At 37.7% G+C, this 19,159-nt stretch overlaps 1 pseudogene; it reads left to right on the top strand.

The window, feature by feature from the left end:
• The window catches only part of LOC142439929 (ORM1-like protein 1 pseudogene), a 33,818-nt pseudogene extending 14,868 nt beyond the window's left edge, over positions 1-18,950 (top strand).
• The last annotated feature ends 209 nt before the right edge of the window (positions 18,951-19,159 follow it).

Here is a 19,159-nt window from a genome sequence, read left to right as displayed (position 1 = left end):
TTTCTAGTTCTTACACTTTCTTTCAACACGAATAAGCTTGTTAATTAGTTAAAAGAAGCACGTCTAAATCATGAAATTAACTTGTGTGGTTTTCTGCTTGTCATCCTGACAAAAACAAATAATCTTTTCTTTTGAAGTTTTTCGCTTTTCCACAGTCAATAGTCGCGTCTCATTTTCTTCTCTGGCTTCCTTCTTAGGCCAACAAGCTACCAGCCTCTTCTTTCTCCAGGCTTTTCTTGGCCAGGTGTGACTGTTCAAAGTCAAACTAATTTCCACAAAGCAGAAACTGAATTTTCCTACCTAAAAGATCAAAGAAAAACATTATATTTGACATAACTTACTTTTTACAAATATATGTTGCCTGTTTTAATATGTGAAGACATTTTAATTAGGTTCCCAAGGGAGAGAACAATGCTTCATTAGTGTGTGTCCCCATTGAAAAAAAGAAAGAAAAAAGGTTTGCCCTTACTAATTTTATCACTTAGTATCTCAAAGGAAATTAATATTCCTAAGTATTACATTTCACAGTGCATACCATAGGGGGCTTTAAAATCTCCGACTCACAGAAGTGATTGAAACTTAATTTGAAATCAATTCATTGGGATTTCCTTTGCAGGATTTTCGTAAGATTCGTAAAAATTAGCTAATAGTCAAATCAATACTTAGAATATTGACACCATTTTGTTCACCTTTCATAGAAAGTCTGTAATTTATAGTTTCTTTTATTGCCCTCCCATTTTTCTATTCATTTGTAAAGTTATTGTATTTTTTGTGCCTTAGTTTGCACTTTGACATATCTGACATTATTCTCTTGTGTTTATTTTATATTCCTATGACAGGTTAAATAATTGTGACTTTTTGGAATCATTCACCCCTTTAAATAATTCAAAATGCAAACTTTAGCCCATTTCAACTTTCTTTGCCCTTTTCATCTTTATTTAAAGTATAGCTCCTCCTCACCTGACACCCCTTTGCTAATGGCACACCTTGGGCACCATTGGGATGCTAAAACTGGTCATGAGGCACCTTTCCTTTTGTAAACATTTTTCTAGTTATCCTTAACATTATTGATCCATGTCTTTCCTACCCCCTATACCTGTATTACAGGGCCTTCAAGAGCTCTAAGCTAATTTAGTGGGAACAGTTCCTAACCTCTCTTTTCCCTTCTCTGGAATTGTCCTGCTATACCTCCACTAGAAGTAATCTTTCTAAATGCAAACCTCATCACATTCCTCTTGCATATAAAATCCCACTGTTGCTTTAATCGCCTTTGGGACAAGTTAGGATTTTTTTTAACACTATTACATTTCAGCCCTTGTGAACTTATTTCTTGTCTTCAAACAATTCTTGTTGTGCCTCCCTGTCGTTACTGGTGTGGTTAGGCTCCATCCAATCAGGTACTACCCATAGCAACTTTATGTACAACAGAACAAAACGCTGCCCGGTCCTCTGCCATCCTCGCAACTGTTTCTATGCGTGGGTCCGTGGTGCAGCCACTGTGTCCATCCATCCCACTGAGGGCCTTCATCTTCTTCACTGTCTTTCCACTTTACCCAACATGATGTCCTTCTCCACTGACTGATATCTTTTAAAAAGACTTCCAATGAATGTAAAACATCCTAATCTTTCCTATATAAAGTAAAGCCCATGAGAGCTGGGACTTAACGTGGCTGCCTTGTTTGCTGGGTCTCATAGATTTCTACCTTTGACAGGGTGCACTAAGCATTTTCCTATTGCTCTCTATTTCGAGAGAACTCAGTTGAATTTTCCGTCTATGTCCGGTGGTGTCTGCCATACGCAAGTTGTCATCTTTCAAGTAGAATGATTCTCCACCTTGGAGGTACAGCTTCCAATGCTGTCGAGCCAGGTATCTACTCATTTGTCCTAAGTTGGGGTCTAGTGTATAGTCCATGCTTAGAGCCTTCTCCTACCTTTTATTTCAATGAACTGTCTTAGCTTGACATTTTGGCGGTATCTTATTGAGAGATTTTTTGAAAACTCTGTGACTATTCTTTCTTTCTTGGTCACTTAATCCCCACTTCAGAGCATACATTCATTATTTGTAAAATAATTTAATCCATAAAAGTTGCCTCCTTGATTGTTTATGTGACCTCCTACTTTGTACCTGGGAACATTTCAGAGAAAAATTTCTTTTAGAAAGTGGTCTTTCTAAAATTGTTAATGTAAAGTCTAGATGTTTTATCTTTCTATGGTCTCACACCTTTTTTAGTATTTCAAACTTGAAAATCTTATGACAATTATCATTTCAATTGTCTTTCTTGAAAAATAAATGAGTTGTCTTATTTTTAAGTGAATATACAGTAGCCTCAAAATGTTACTTTCATATGCATCGCTCAGACTGCCTGATATTTATTTAATGGGAAAAGTACTATTGTGTGGTTGTAATTCTGGTACCACAAGGCTGTTGGGTCAGGAATAGTTTTAACTATACAAAGATCCCACTATGATGGAGTGAGAATTAGGCAGAGAGCTACGTGGCTAACTATTTTACAAATAGTTTATGTTTAGGAAATAGTATAAGTTTAGGACCTTAGTATATGATGCTTTTTCAGAAGATGAAATGATTGTTAACTCTTTAATCTAAAGTGTAGTATGATGACACAATGAAATTACATGATTTCTTTCTCAAATTCAAGCTTTTCTGAACTAGAAACTAAAATTACAATGAAACAAAAGAACTTGGTTGAAATAACAGAATGCATGACACAAATGCACAGTCACCTTTCAGAGCTGCGTTAGCATTATTACTGAACCCTCACCATCCACAAGAGGACAAAATACCTTATATTTTGTACCAACTCAGTGAGTTAGGATAACAAGTACATTCTCTTATAGAGACATCTTCTTTTCCATGTTTCACATTCTTCAGGAAGATGCATTTGAAGTCACTGAAATAATAATACATTAAAATGAATGAAAGAATATTAAGAAACTGAGTACAAATGTCTAACTATGAAGTGGCTTCTTTAGACATTTTGACCAAAAAAAAAATCCTCCACTTGTCTCCTCAAGTTCTTTGCTCCTGGCTAACTGGGTCTTCTCTAATGACTGGCTCTATTGTTTAACTACTAGCTCCAGGCATCTCTGATTATTTTAATCATCATATTGTTTTTTTTTTGTTTGACTTTTGTTGTGAATTGGGTAATGTTTTACAGATTACTGTCCATTAAACAATTCATACATGTTTCATGTTATTGACTGAAAGCCATAAAATCCGACATCATTTATTCTAGTTACTCACTGTGTTTTGTTATGGTCCTTCCTTGTTTCATAACCTCTCTGAATTTTGTCCTTGGGAAAATACTGTTGATTTAATCCCAAAGTCTTGATAATTCTAAGGTATACATAGGATCCTAGTGTTACTGTACCCCTCATAGACCGGCCCATTGCTTGGCTGAAAACTGAGCCATGGGAGTGAATATCTTTCTGGATCTGGAGGATGACTACAGATCACCGTGTTGGGGTTTTACCACTCTCAATCTGACCAGTATAAATGGACATTTTATGATTTTGAGTTTATTCCACATTTTACTTCTGCTATCTCCAGGAAAAAAGACAACATGATTGGTAAAGTTGAGGGGCAGCAAAAACGTGGAAGACTCTCAGCAAGATGGATTGACACAGTGGCTGAAACAATGGGTTCAAAAACAACAATTGTGAAGGTGGCACAAGGCTGAGTGGTGTTTCATTCTGCTGTGCACAGCATCTCTAAGAGTCTGGATCAATCTGATGGCACCCAACAACGACAGCCAAGATTTTCTTATGTGATTTGTTCCAGAGCATCTGGTAGTCGTAGCTGGGTACCACCTAATTCTTCTAGGCTCAGAATCACGAAGATTGGTGTTCCTATGGTCCATTAGTCCACTGGATTTATTTTTTCCATGTGTTTTTATTTTCATCATTTTTTTTCTGTTCTGAACCGGAAGAAAACAGTAGTTGGACCTGGTAGGGCTTCTCATGAACATATTAAGATTCAGAGTAGCTGCTCACCAATGTAGGCTGTACAACATTGTCTTAGGTGTGTTTTATCAATTAATATAGCTGTCCTCTGAGATCATGCTTCTGAGTCCCAGGCCAAATGACTTATTTCCCCAAGGTACTTGGTTATGTATTCAAAGATTTTAAAATAATTTTGACCCCACTAGATTTCATCACATAATGAGTTTATTTGCATTTGACAAAATAAACATGTCAATATATCTTCTGTCAAGCCAATATTTGTTCCTAGGTGCATTTCTATTCATACACTCCTCTCAGGGTTTTCACCTGCCTGCTTCATTCATTTATTTATTGTACATTGTCTTCTTTACCCTCTAGCCCTCTAGCCACTCTCTTCCCCTCCCTCTCCTGATGACCATAGAATATAACTTTCCTTAGTGTTAAAAACTTTTCATACTAGAGACTCATGCAAATGTTTTACCTTTTGTGATTGACTAGCTTCACATTCGTCTAAATGTCTTCCAGGTTCATCAATATTATGCAGGGTTCCTCAGGTTCATCACAACATTATTGTATTCCACTGTGTTTATGTCCCATAGTCTGTTTGCCCAGTCTTCCATTGATGGACATGCATGTGTGTCCAAGCTTTGGCTATTATGAATGTTGCTGAAATAAACATTGTGTACTATGTTCAAGTATCTATTTGTGTCACGGCTCTTTTTGGTCTAGGCTATATATTAAGAGGAGACATTGCTATGTCATATGATAGTTCTATTTCCAATGCTTAAAGAAGCATAATATGATTTCCTCAGGGGGTTCATTATTTTATATTTCCATTGATTTTGTTTTTAAGTATCTTTAAGTCATTTCCAATTCATAGTGACTGTTTTCCCCACAGAATGAAACACTGCCCAGTCCTGTACCATCCTCACAATAATTTTATATTTAAGTCTCTTGTTGCAACCACTGACTCTTGTCCAGGGCATTCCTCCATTTTGCTGCCATTCCAATTTGATAGGCATGATGTCTGTCTCCAGGAAGTGGTCTCTGCAAACAACATGGCCTAGGTACCTGAGATGAAGTCTGGCCATCTTGCCTCTAAGTTGCATTCTGCTGTGTTTCCTCCAAGACTGATGTTTATTTGTTTCTTTGGGGCCGACCTTCATTCTTTCCACATTCGTCACCAGCAACATTATTCAAATACATTGAATTTCATTGGTCTTCCTTATTTTATATCCAACTTTCTCATGCATATGAGGCAATTGAAAATATCGTGACTTGGATCTGGCACACTTTAGTCCTCAAATTAACAATCTTGCCTATCAACACTTTAAAAATCCTTGTGGAGCAGATTTACCCAATGCAATGTTGCGAATTTATGCAGTTCTTCTCCTCTGTGAGCACTGATTGCGGATCCATGCAAGAGGTAATCCTTGACAACTTCAATCTTTTCTACATCAACTATGTAGAAATATATCTGTTGTTCTAAATCCTCTCCTGAATCCTGGCTGAACTTCTAACAGTTCCCTATCAATATATTGTTGCAACCATTTGTTCTGTAGTTTGTGCATTCTGATGAGTCACCTTTTTTTTGTAATGGACACAAATCTGGATTCTTCCAGTCAATGGTCCAAGTTGCTATCTTTGAAAATCAAATTCAATTTACATATGAGCAATCGGTGACCTGTCCCATAGACATGCTTGGTCTCATTTGGAGGATCCTATTGAGCTTCTCCAATATTTCTTCTCACAGATGTAGTCATTTTGATTTTTGTGTTTTCCCTCTGGAGAAGTCCATATGTGTAGATGTCATTATGTTCTTGTATAATAGTATTTGTGATGATGATATTGATCTCACAAAATTGTATCACATGATCTCTAGCTTCATACTTATCCCCTGGCCATATTTGCAACTACTGCTTGTTCCTCTTTGTTTCTACTTTTTCATTCTAATTCCTAATATTTATAAATGCATCTTATTGCATGCATGATCGATTTTAAACTGAAAATATTGTTAGAATTCCTCAGTCTTTCATTACTAGCTTTAAAGGTTAGTGAATAAATTTTAATGATACTTGTATTGGCTGTATTGATTTGTATGGACATAACTTTTATCCTATCACAGACAGCATTTTACTTCAGGGAAGTTCTTGAAAATCAATTTTGATTACATCATTCCTCTTGAATTTGGTGTTCCCAGCATAGTGGACCATATGATTATCTGATTCAAACAGACCAATAATATTCAATTTCAGTTCCTTGATATCTAGGGCATTGATCATTGTGAGGTCCATTTCACAATGACAACTTCCAATTTTCATAGATTCATACATTGTGCATTTCAAGTTCCAGTCATGAATGTTGTTTACATCTGTTATTTCTCACTTTGATTTGTACCCCATTAGCGAATGAAGGTCCTGCAAACTTTATTTCATCCATATCAGTGTGGTTGACTTTAATTTGAAAAAGCAGCTCTTCCTCAGTCATATTTTAAGTGTCTGCATAGTGGTTACACATGGAGCTGCTAAACACAGGGTCAGCAGTTCAAAACCACCAGGGGCTCCTTGAAGAAAGAGGAGGCTTTCTAATCCCATAAGGATTTACAGTATCAGTAACCCAAATGGACATTTGCACCTTGTCTTAGAGGGTCATTGCTAGACCAATATGAGGGTCTTAACTGCAGTATCTATTTTGCTGCTACTCAGAATGGCTTCAGTAGCAAATCCCTCAGAAGTACACTGCTAATCCCGATGTCAGTTTTGAAGCTCTGTTGAAACTTATTCACTGTTATCATTAAATACCAATTATTAATTTCCTTAAATATCATTTGAAATCCCAGTGACATAGCCTTCAGCTTCATAGCAGTACCCACAGAACACAGTACAACAAACCGTATCCTTCAATATTGAATCTCCAGCCTGAATTATTTATTTACTTCTTTCAACTTGAGAAATACTTAGCATGATTTTGTGTTTTGGTTTTTAAATCCCAAGATCATTACATGTGTGATTGTCATGTTCACTCCGTCTGTTGAAGCATACTGTCTTTCTTTGATCTACTGTTCAACTCCTTTAATTCATCATTCCTTCCATTTATGGCAGTTACTCTATAATCAAGAGAAATTTTCAGAATTTCTTCTGTCCTGTGTTCTTGCTTTTGAAATTCCTTTTGGCTTTTTTCATGTATGATTTATTTTATATGATGCTACAATTCATCTGGTCCTTAGTCATTAGTGCTTAATGCATCTGCTTATCATTGATATGGTCTGCATATTCAAGTGGGAAACACCCAAAGTTGTATTTTGATACTTGCAGACCAGTTTTTTGTTAAACTTCAATTTGACTTACATACTTATGAGTAAATTATTTCCCCATATATGACTTTCAATCTTATTTTAACTGGTGATACTGGTTGCTCCATCATCCCTTTCCACGGATGTAGTCTATTTGACTACTTTGCAATATTCTATCATGTGATCTCTTATAGCTTCAATTATCAATTAATTGAAATTATTTGATTGACTGATTTTGACATTTTATGTTTTTATATATTCTTTCCTTGTGCATTCTCTGATTAGTTTATTAACAGATAATTGCTGATATTTCTTTCCATTTTCATTCAAGTTGTGAAAAAAATGAAGATTCTAAACGCTTTTACTCTATCTTTATAATTAAGTCCTACTCTACTCTTAGTGACAGAAAGATGGGTTTCTAGCCCCATAAAGAGTTAAAGTCTCAGATACTCGCAAAACAATTCTACCCTGTTCTACAGAGTCACTATCATTAGTAACCAACTCAATGGCAGTGACACTACTTCTAGAGAGCAGCTCTTTCTCAAGTACGCTTGACTGTTATTAGATATTCTGACCCATAACAACCCTGTGTACACTGCCTATACAATTTCCACCATGTGTTTGAGCCCATTGTTGCAGCCACTGTGGGAATCCATCTCCTTGAGACTCGTCCACTTTTTAGCTGCCCTTCTACTTTACCAAACATAATGTACTTCTTCAAAATACATGAGATTGATCTCTCCCCATCCTTGCTTCTAAGGTGAATTCTGGCTGTTCTTCTTCCAAGACAACTCTGTTGATATATGGCACTTTCCATATTTCTGGCCAGCATCATAATTCAAATTCTTCAATTCTTCCTTTGTCTTCCTAATTCAATGTCTAGTTTTTATGTGCATATGTGGCAATAAAAAATGGCTTGAGTGACATGTATCTTAGCCCTCAAAAGAATTTTCTTTTCAACATTTTAAAGAGGTCTTGTGCAGAAAATTTACCTAATGCACAGGGTCCTTTGATCTTTAAATTGCTGCTTCAATGAATATTGATTAGGAATCCATACAAGACAAAATCTTTACAATTTCATTTTTCCCCCTGCATTGACCTTGATACTACCTATTGGCCCAACTGTGAGGATTTTGTTTTTCTTTATATTGGGTTGTAATCCATATTGAAGACTACAATTCTTCATCTGTATCAGCAAGTTCTTCAATTCTTCCTCACTTTCAGCAAGCTAGATTTTGTCATTTGCATATCCCATGTGGCTAATAAGCCTTCCTCTAAACCTGATGCCACATTCTTCTTCATATGATAGAGCTTCCTGATTATTTGCTCAGCATACAGATTAAATAATGGTGAAAGAATACAGCTCAGACGTGCATCTTTCTTGATTTGAAATAACTCAGTTTTTCTGTTCCCGCAACCTCCTCTTGATCCATGTACAAGTTTCTCATGAGCACATTCAAGTATTTTGGAATTCCTATTATTTTAAAGAATATCCATAGTTTGTTACAATCTTCAAAGCTGGAGGCCTTTGCATAGTCAATAAAACACAAGTAAACATCTTTTTCTATTCTGCTCAGCCAAGATCCATCTGATATCAGCCAAGGTATCTCTTCTTCAGTGTCTTCTTCTGAATCTGTGGTAGCTTCCTGTCAATTTAATTCTGCAGTACCTGTTTTAGGTTCTTCATCAAAATTTTACTTTCTTTCTTCAGTTATACTCTAATAATTTAAAGTACAGCTTGTCAATCACACTTGGCATCAAACACTTGGTACAGTGTGAGGACCTTCAGCATCAGGGACTTATAAATTTTGCTGTCTTGAGTTCTATTATTAATGTTACTTACCACCAGTTGTTTACATTGAGTCCCAATCCATCCTGAAGGTTGTTGTCTGTGATCTCCAACTGCCCTTAATTTTTAGCAAACAAGGTTATGACATTTGCATTTTTTAGGCCAGTAATGAGTCGTCCTCCAATCCTGATGACAAGTTTCTTTATAGTTCAGTATCTCATGTTGTTTGTTTGACTTTCAGATTGAATATGTATTGATCAGAGTTAATAAATATGGTGAAAGGGTACAACCCAGATGAACACATTTTCTGATTTTAAGACACTTATTTTCCCATTATCCTTTTCAAAAGACTCCTACTCCCCCTCCCCTCCCCCTCACCTACCCCTGACCTATACAGGTTCTGAATAAGGATAAGGAAATGTTCTGGGATTCCCATTCATCTCAATGTTATCCAAAGTTTGTTATGATAAATCAAACACAAATGCATGGCCATTGAGTTGATTCTGACTCTACAACCCTGTAGGACAGAGTCAAACTCTCCTGTGGGTTCCTGAGACTGTAACTCTTTAGTTAAAAAGAAAATCTTATCATTCTCCCACGGAATGGTTGGTGGGTTTGAATTTCTGACTTTGCAGTTAGCAATCCAATGTGTAACCATGGAGCAACCAGGCCTTAGCAGTTTGTGATGCGACACATGGTCAAATGCTTTACATAGTCAATAAAACAGAAATACGTTTGGTTTAGGTTTTTAATTTTGGGGGGTATTCTTTGCCTTAAGTCAACATCCATCTGTTTTCATTTATTCCATATCCTCTTCTGAATCAGGGCTCAATTCCTGGAAGATACTTATAGGTATACTGTTTCAAATTGAAATAATGTCAGCAAAATTTTACTTGCAAATAATATTAGTGATACTGTTTGATAATTACATTATGTTAGAGCTTCTTTTTTTGGAATTGGTACAAAATAATTTTCTCTTTCAGGTACTTTGCCAAGTAAATATCTTCCAAGTTTTTTGGTGCAGAGTGTGGATGCTTCTAGTGTTGCTGCATCAGTTTGTTTAACCATTTCATTGGTAGTAAGAGACATTTCCATTGCCTTATTTTATAATTAATATCTTCAAGGCAACTTGAATATCTTCCTTCACTAACACCAGTTATTGATCACAATGTACTCCTTGAAATGGTGGAATATTAACCAATCATTTCTAATACAGTGACTCCGTGTACTATTTCCATTCTTTTTTGATTTCTGATACTTTTTTAATTGTAAATTAGGTGGAGGGACAGTTTTCATTACTGACAACCAACCTACATTTAACATTTTCAAATGCTTTGTATAATGTTTATGATTTGGATGATTTGATCCTTAAATCTTTCAGTGTTTCAACAGCAAATGAAATTTTCTCCAGTTTTCTCAGCTTGAGAACTATGGAGCGTGTTCTTTCTTGTCTTTGTAATGTTTGGTCTTTGCACATTGCATTTAAAAGCATTAATTGTTTTTCTCCACTTCCCTTGACAATGTTCTGTGCGGTTCTTTTACTTCTTTGCTTCCACGTGCTTTATAGTCAGGAAAGGTGTGCCTCCGGGTTGTATCCCCTCACCCTCCTTACTCTGTCTGCCGAGCACATCTTCTGAGAAGCTGGCTTACATGAAGAACAGCTTGGCATCAGGATTGCAGGAAGCCTTATTAACAACGTGCCGCGTGCATATGATACAACCTTTCTTGCTGAACGTGAGAGGACTTGACTTACTTGGTGATGAAATCAAGGACTCCAGCCTTCATATAGATTAAAACTCAATGTTGCATAGACTAAAATTCTCACAACTGGACCAGTAGGTAACACCATGAGAAATGAAGAAAAAAATTGAAGTTGTCAAGGATTTGTCTTGGTTTAACCCACAATCAATGTTCATGGAAACATAAGCCAAGAGATCAAAATATGCTTTATATTGGATAAATCTAGAGCACACAACCTCTTTAGAGAATTAGAAAGCAAGGGTGTCGCTTTGGGAATTAAAGTATGCCTGACCCAAGCTATGGGACTGTCCATTGCCTCAGATGCCATGCAAGTTGGACATTGTATAAGGAAGACTGACAAAGAATTGATGAATTTGAATTATGATGCTGTTAAAGATATTGTCAATACCCTGGACTGCTAAAAGGACAAACCAATTTGTTTTGGGGGAAAATATGGCCAGAGTATTCCCTAGAGGTAAAGAGGGCAAGACTTTTCTTCCATACTTTGGACATGCTGTCCGGATAGTCTCTGGAGAAGGCCGTCACGCTTGGTGAAGTGCAGGGCAGTGAAAAAGAGATCGGCCCCCACGAGATGGATGGATACAGCGACTACAACAATTGGCTCAGGCTTAAGAGCAATTGTGAGTATAATGAAAGGCCCATCTTTCATTTCATCCCCTTGTGCATGGGTTCACTAGGCATGGGTTGGAATTGACTCCATGCACCTAACATCATCTCAGCAGGAACGAGAGTCCTAGTCCCACGCAGAACGAGGAGCTAAGGAGTGAAGTCGGAACCAGCTTGTGGGCTTCTACTGAGAACAACAACACGTCACAAGAGCAAGTTTCAGAATCTCTTCTGACTTCCTCTTTAGCAGTTTCTTTGTTGTTTATCTTCTTAATTCCTTTTTATTTTTTCCATGATGGTAATCTTGATGTCACCCAACAACTCGTTTGCTCTTCTGTCAATATTCAATGTCTCAAATCTTGAGATAGTCTCTAAATAAAGGTACATATATTCAAGGTCATATTTCAGTTCTTTTGGCCTTATTTTAATTTCTCTCTGCTTAAACTTGAATTCGCAAATGAGCAATTAGAGTTTTCCCCACACGTGGCTCCTTACCTAGTGGCGGCTGACGACGTTGACTTTTCCCCCTTGTTCCTTCACTGTGGGCATCGTGGTGAGGTGCCATTGAGTTGGTCCGACCGCTAGCAACCTTTTGCACCACAGAAGGATACATTGCCAAGTCTCTTTCAATAGGTGAAGGCAATCTGATCCCCGTGTCATTCATCTGATGAGGTCCACATACATAACTGCCATTTCTGCTATTTTGAATAGCGTGTTAATAATAAATTACAGGACAGTGTTGGGATTAGTTATTAGTGAAGCATCATCTTATTCCAGCATTAATACCAAAAATGAACAAAGTCATTGCCATCAAGTGCATTCTGACTCAGATTTCTCCTGCAGAGTGGCTTGTCAGTTCAAACCGCTGACCTTTCTGTAAACAGCCTAATGTATAGCCCAATACATCACCAGGGCTCTTTAATTGAAAAGTTAAAAAATAATAATACAATAATTTCCAGTGAGTAAATGGAGTGGAGTAAATGGAGCACACCTGGCCTTTTCCAGGTTCGGTAGAAACACAGAGAAATCGCTCTACACAACAAGGCTGATGACTACATGGTAGAAGACGGACTTGTCTGCATCATCTGTCCTTTATTGTATCCTGAGGCCAAATGGTCCCTCTAGTTTTGCTGAGTTCAGCAATCCACCTCAGTGGCAACATAGAACTCAAAGACTACACTCCAGATTACAGGGAAGTTCACAGGTCAGGATCAGAAGAGAACTAAGATGCACTCTTCATCCCCCTCTTCTCAATGTCTCTTTACAACCTCATCTCCTTCTGGTTCTCAGCTGCTTAGCCACACGTACAGGGACATGGGACAGGGACAAGGAAGTTTTACTCTACCTGGTGATCTCAGACTTTTCCTTCCATCTCGGTCTGCTTCATAGTTTCAGTGTTGTGACCTCTGGTACCTCTGCTGCCTCTATCAGTCCAGTAATGGATCTCACCCTGGCTCCGCTGATGGTTCTTCTTTCTTACTGTTAGTGCTATTCTTCCTGTTCCTGCTTCCAAGCTGGTTGTCTTGTACCCAGTGGAATGGTGAAATTGAACATTTCCTGAATTGTAGACCTGTACACCTTGTATATACAATGATCCCACCCAGTCACTGGTTAGCAGTTATAAAGACTACAGATAGAAGATCATACAAAATGATTTCACTTCACCACAGCTGGTGAGGGTATGGGATTTTTTTTAATACTGGAATTTTTTTCAGTTTTATAAATCTAGTTTTATTATCTAGTTTTTAAATCATTAACTGGTATTTAATACATATATCATATCATTCCAACTGCTAATGAACCTTGACTGAAAGCAGAGAGTCCAGAAAGATGTTTACTTATGGGTTATTGAATTTGCCAAAGCATTCTAGTGTATGGATAATAACACGGGACTGATAGCATTGAGAAAAAATGGTAATTCCAAAACGCTTCATTGTGTTTAGAGGCACATGCGCCTGGATCAAGAAGCAGTTGTGAGAACAAAACCAGGGGATACCTCATGGTTTACAATCAGGAAAATGTGCTTCTGGGTTGTATCCTTTCACCATATTTATTCAATCTATGTGCTGAACATATCCTCAGGGAAACTGGATTATATGGAGCAAAATGTGGCATCACGACTGGAGGATGACTTATTAAGCACTTGGGACATAACACATATTGTTGCTAAAGGGAGGAGTCCTTGACGGACTTGCTGATGAAGACCAAGGATCTCAACCTGCAGCATGGTTGAGTAGTCAATGTAAAGAAGCTCAAAATTCTCACAACTGGGCCAATAAGTCACATCAGGATCAATAGAGAAAAGGTAGAAGTTGTCAAGGATTTTTTCTTGCTTGGATCCACAATCAGTGCTCATGGCGGCAGCAATCAAGAGATCAGAAGACGTGCTGCATTAGATAAATAAATTTCATAAACCTCTTTAGCATATTGAAAAACAAGAATGTTTCATTGAGGATTAGTGTGCACCTATGTCAGTCGGGTAGACTAGAGGAACAAATCAATAGAAACAATCATATTTATATAAGAAAGAGATTTATATATAAGAGAAGTTCAATATTAAGAAAACATCCCAGACCAGTTCAGATCAAGTCCTTATGTCCAATATTAGCCCATGTGTCTGATACCGATCTATAAAGTCCTCTTCAGACTCATGAAACACATACAATGATGCTGAATGCAGGATGCTCACAGGCCAGTGAGTAGAAAGTCTTTGGATCCAGTGACAGTGTAAACATCTCAGTGCTGGCCGGGCTTCTCTGGCTTCTGAGGTTTGGTTGCATCCAGGGAGGTCCATGCAGCTCCTCAAATTTAGGGCACTAGTGTAGTTCTAGGTCTCTTGTCAGCTGCAATGTTTCTCAGGGGATTGTCTGCAGAGAGATAGTGTCTTCAGCCTCCAAGGAGGAAGTACCAGATTTCCCAGAATTCTCAGGAGAAGACCATACCCACACAGAGGTCTCATTGGGTATCTCCAGATTGACAGGCTAGACTCCATCCCTACACCCTTAATCCTCAAAATGACACCAAATTGTGTAACTACCACAGCAAATGGCCCAAGTCATGGTATTTTCTTTTTGTCTCATATACATGTGAAAGTTGAACTTGAATAAAAAAGACTGAAGAAGGGTATTAAAAGTACCATCGACTACTGAAAGGACAAACTGATCTGTTTTGGATATAATATAGCCTGAGGGTTCCTCAAGTATAGGAAGACCTTGTTTTACATTCGTTGGACGTTTTGTCAGGAGGACATCATGCTTGGTAAAGTGGAGGGGCAGCGAAAAATTGGAAGACCCTCAATAAGTTGGACTGACACCTTCGCTGGGAAAAATGAAGTTAGGCATAGGAATGATCTTAAGGATGGCTCTGCAGTGTGTCTTTCTGACAGGCTTAGGGTCACTCTGGGCCAGAAATGACTAGATGGCACCTGGCAACAATAGCAACATTGGAAGTGAAGTTGAAGAAATTTTAAAATAAGTCCACAAGAGACAAAAATGTGACCTTTAATATGCTCCACCTGAATTTTAAGCACATCTTAAGAATTTACTGGGGTCATGGAACACTAGTGACGGAAGACCTGATGAGTTGTGGAATGACATCGAGAACATCATTCAGGAAGAAAGCAAGTGGCAGGAAAGAGTGAAAAAATCAAAGTGGAGGTCAGCAGAGATTCTGAAACTTCCCCTTGAGGGTAGACTAATTAAGGTAAATGAAGTGGAAGAAGTGATAAAATCAAAGAGCTTAACAGAAACTTAAAAATATATATATAGTTCCAGGTCTGTTTGTTGATCTTTTTGAGTGTTTTCTGGTCAAGTCTAATGAGGTGTCATGCCCTGCCCCTGAAGTCTATTTAGGGGAGTTCTCAGTGACTTTATTTCTGTGCTACCCTTGATGATCTGTGGCACGCCTTTAGTGTTTCACCCTGGTGTGATGGGGTCAGATCGGGCACAATTCCTACACCGTGTCTCCAGTGTTGTCCCCCGTAGGGCTATGAGTCAGTGAGAGTTATTGTGTCTCATGGTGGGGCCTGCCCTATGGTCCTCTCTGTGCGTTGGCTGCTCTGAGCAGAACAAGAAATTTTGACAAGACATCTGGAGAAGAAAGAGTAAGGAGTTATCCTTAAATGTGCAAAATCCTGGTGTTAGAAAATCAAAGGAGGGGCATGTGCTGCATATATCAAGCTGAAAAGACTGAAGAAAGAAAAATACATGCCTTAAATTATAATATTAGAATATTTTATGGGAAAAATATTGAATGATGCAGCAAACATAAAAAAAAAGAAAATGGAAAGAACACCTAGTGTGAAAAGGAACTAAGCAACATTCCACTATTTCAAGATATACCAAAAACAAAAACTAGAACCATTGGTATGGAAGGAAAAATAACCCCAAGCCTCACTGGCATCATTAGCCAAAAATCAGGCTCCAGAAACTGACAGAGCACCAAATGAAATGTTTCAACATGTCCATGAAGTACTAGAGACACTCCTTCATTTATGTGAAGAAACTTGGAAGATACTTACCTGGCCAATCGATTGGAAGAGATTCATATTGTAGCAATTGTACACTACTGCATGATATGATTGAAATATGGACTGGTATGATGTCTGGGTTAGCTCCTAAAGCATGGTTTGGCAAAATAAAAGATGACCTCACACAATACAGAAATTATTGAGCAATATCATTAATCTTGCAGACAAGTAACATTTTCCTAAAGACCATTCAACAATGGGCACAGTAGTACATTGAGGGGAAGCTGACAGAAATTCAATCTTCTTTCAGAAGAGGATATGGACTGAGGGATGCCCCTGACTATGGTCACAGGAATCTTTCCTGAAGGCAGAGAACAACAGAAAGATGTTTACTTGTGGTTTTAGACTATGGGAAAGAACTTTTTTATGAGTTATAAAAAAACCCACTATGGATAATATTGAAAGGAATAAAAAATTCAGAACATTTAGCTATGCTCACCTGCAATCTGTACATCAAACAGAACAAGGAAATGTTGTTGTTGAGTACCACTTTGTTGGTGTTTATTTAATTCAGGTCCAGCTCAAAGTGACCCTATGTGCAAGATAAGGAAGTACTGCCTAGTCCTGTGCCATTCTCTCAAAGTTGTTATGTTGAGTTAATTTGTAACTATTGTGTAACTTCATCCAATTAAGGGTATTCCTTTTTTTTTGCTGACACTCTATTAAGCATAATGTCCTTTTCCAGTGTGTTAGTCCGTGTAGACTAGAGAAACAAATTCATAAACACACATATGTATATAAGGGAGAGGTTTATATACAAGAGGAATTGAACATTGAGAAAACATCCCAACCCAGTCCAGTCCAAGTCCATAAGTCTGATACTAGCCCATATGTCTGATACCAATCCATAAAAGTCTCTTCAGACTCACGAAACACATGCAATGAAGCCAAATGCAGGAAGATCACAGGCCAGTGTGCAGAAAGTCTTTGGGTCCAGTGGCGTTGTAAGAATCTCAGTGCTGGCAGGCATCTCTCTGTGGCTTCTCCAGCTTCCAAGGTCTGGTTGTGTGCATGTGACTTGTCTCCTGCAATGTCTCCCAGGGAGTAGCAGGGAGAGAGAAGCGTCTTCCGCCGCCAAGGAGGAAGTCCCAGATTTCCCAGAATTCTCAGGAGAAAGCCAACCATACTCTCATTGGCTATCTCCAGATGGACAACCTAGACTCCACCCCTACACTCTTAATCCTTAAATTGACACCAGATTAGGCGACTAGCACATCCAGGGACTGGTCTCTCCTGATAACAGGTCCAAAGGCATGAGCTAGCTCACTGTCCTCAATTTTAAAATGCAGTTTGCTTGTAACAATAGGTTCAAACCTAAAAATCAGTGTGAGAATGCCACAGGACTGGGCAGTCTTGCAGTCTCCTGTGTATTGGGTTGCTATGCGTCGGAAAGTACTAAATGGCAACTAACAACAACAACACGAGTTGGAGAGAAGTCAACAGCAATGCATGGCAACAACACAAAAATATCTATCCCTCTGCAAGCATTTCAAAGGTCGTTTTTATCTATTGATGCTAGAATGTTGATTAGTCATGGTTACAAGAACAATTGGTGGGGCATTAATTTTAGTTTTATAATTTTTAGAAACATCTCTTATGATATTCCTTGAATTGAAAGTTTTATCATATTTGTTCATCTCTTTGTGCTGCATTTCAGTGCATTTTAGTCTTCATGATAAATCCAGCAGAATAAAAGAGGGCGATGTTAAGTTGCAAGTGAGGTAGAGACTGATTTAGGGAATAATCATGGTAGCTTGTGATGTAGTCTATAAATAATTCTGTGCTATCACAAAAGTTTGTTATATAATGCAGTGATCGCTCTAGAAATATGTAAAAATTCTGTATCCTGCTATAAATATTTTCCTTGAAGTTTATGTCTATTCTCAAAGAAATGATTTTCTAAGGAAATAGGCCTTTGGCAAGCCACCGGGCAAAAGGAAAGGAAATCAATAGAAATGCAGAGGCAATTATTTTATAAACTCATAGGTTAAAGTAGGATTTTAATTGAGTTTATATATAAAATATATTTTCTACTGTTTTAAAAATATTACATGAAATGTTAATGATTTAATTTAGAAGTAGAGTCCCTGGATCATAGACACTCTATGAAAAATTGAGTGTATGGTCTCCCCATGACATAATTATCCAGGCATTTCCTGAGTAAATGATAATCAAAAATAATTCTTTGTCATCTGTATGATAGCTTAATATAACTGGCAGTTTTTCTCTAGTCAAAATATTAACATTTCATTTTTGGTAGTGTGGAATTATAGAAATTAATTTTAAAAATCCAGATTTCCACTTGTATTTTAAAAAAGATAATCAAAAAAGCAAATAAAATACATTTATGAGTATATCAAAAGTACACTGTATGGTGGTTGTATTTCCAAAAATAATTTAATGAAATTATTATCTTTATCTACAAAAATATTGGCTATTTTATCAGCATATACCATAAGATGTATCTAAAGCACTCTACAGTATAAACAGTTTTTTATACCCAATTTTAAAAAAAGAGTTTTAAGGCTGGTCCTGCTCGGGCTGGTGGCAGGGAGTGGGCCGGCGGAGCAAACACAAATGTTGGAGTCATCCACAGCGAGGTGAGTCCTAGTACTCGTGTGTTGAACAGTCGTGGTACGTGATGACGTATGCATTAGGAGTTGGCTTGCTTCATATTGTCTTACTCAGCATTCCCCTCTTCAGTGTTCCTGTTGGTTGGACCTTAACAAATATAACACATAACCGGCGATGTCTGTATTTTTGCAAGCAGTGAAAGGAGCACCTTTTGAAACGCCTGACCAGGGTAGACCAAGACTCCCAAATCGCTGGGAACAACTGGACTATGGAGGACAGTTTACATCTTCATGGGAAATTTTCACAATTTCTCCAACAAGTTTCTATACAAAAAAGATCCAACTCACTTCATCCTTAACACAGCTTCTCTCTTGAATGTGCTAATTCCCAAAATGCCACAACTGCATGGTGTTTGGATCTTTGGAATTAATAAATACTGAAATGTTTTGAAACTGAATAAAAAATTTTAGGGAAACTCAGTTTCCTGTAAGGACAGAGCAGTCCCTGCACTGCACGGTTTCTGTGAAACTGAAATGAGAGGTGTTTACATTTGAGGGCCAATTGCTGGTTCTTCATATGCTGTTTTGAAGGGCAGACTTTCCTCAGTGATGGCTCTTTACTGTTTCTGGGGTATTGCTTAAGTAAAGCT

Source organism: Tenrec ecaudatus, chromosome 2, assembly GCF_050624435.1.
Source record: "Tenrec ecaudatus isolate mTenEca1 chromosome 2, mTenEca1.hap1, whole genome shotgun sequence".
Taxonomy (NCBI): domain Eukaryota; kingdom Metazoa; phylum Chordata; class Mammalia; order Afrosoricida; family Tenrecidae; genus Tenrec; species Tenrec ecaudatus.
Note: the sequence above shows the minus strand (reverse complement) of the source record. Positions and strands in the feature narration are given on the sequence as shown.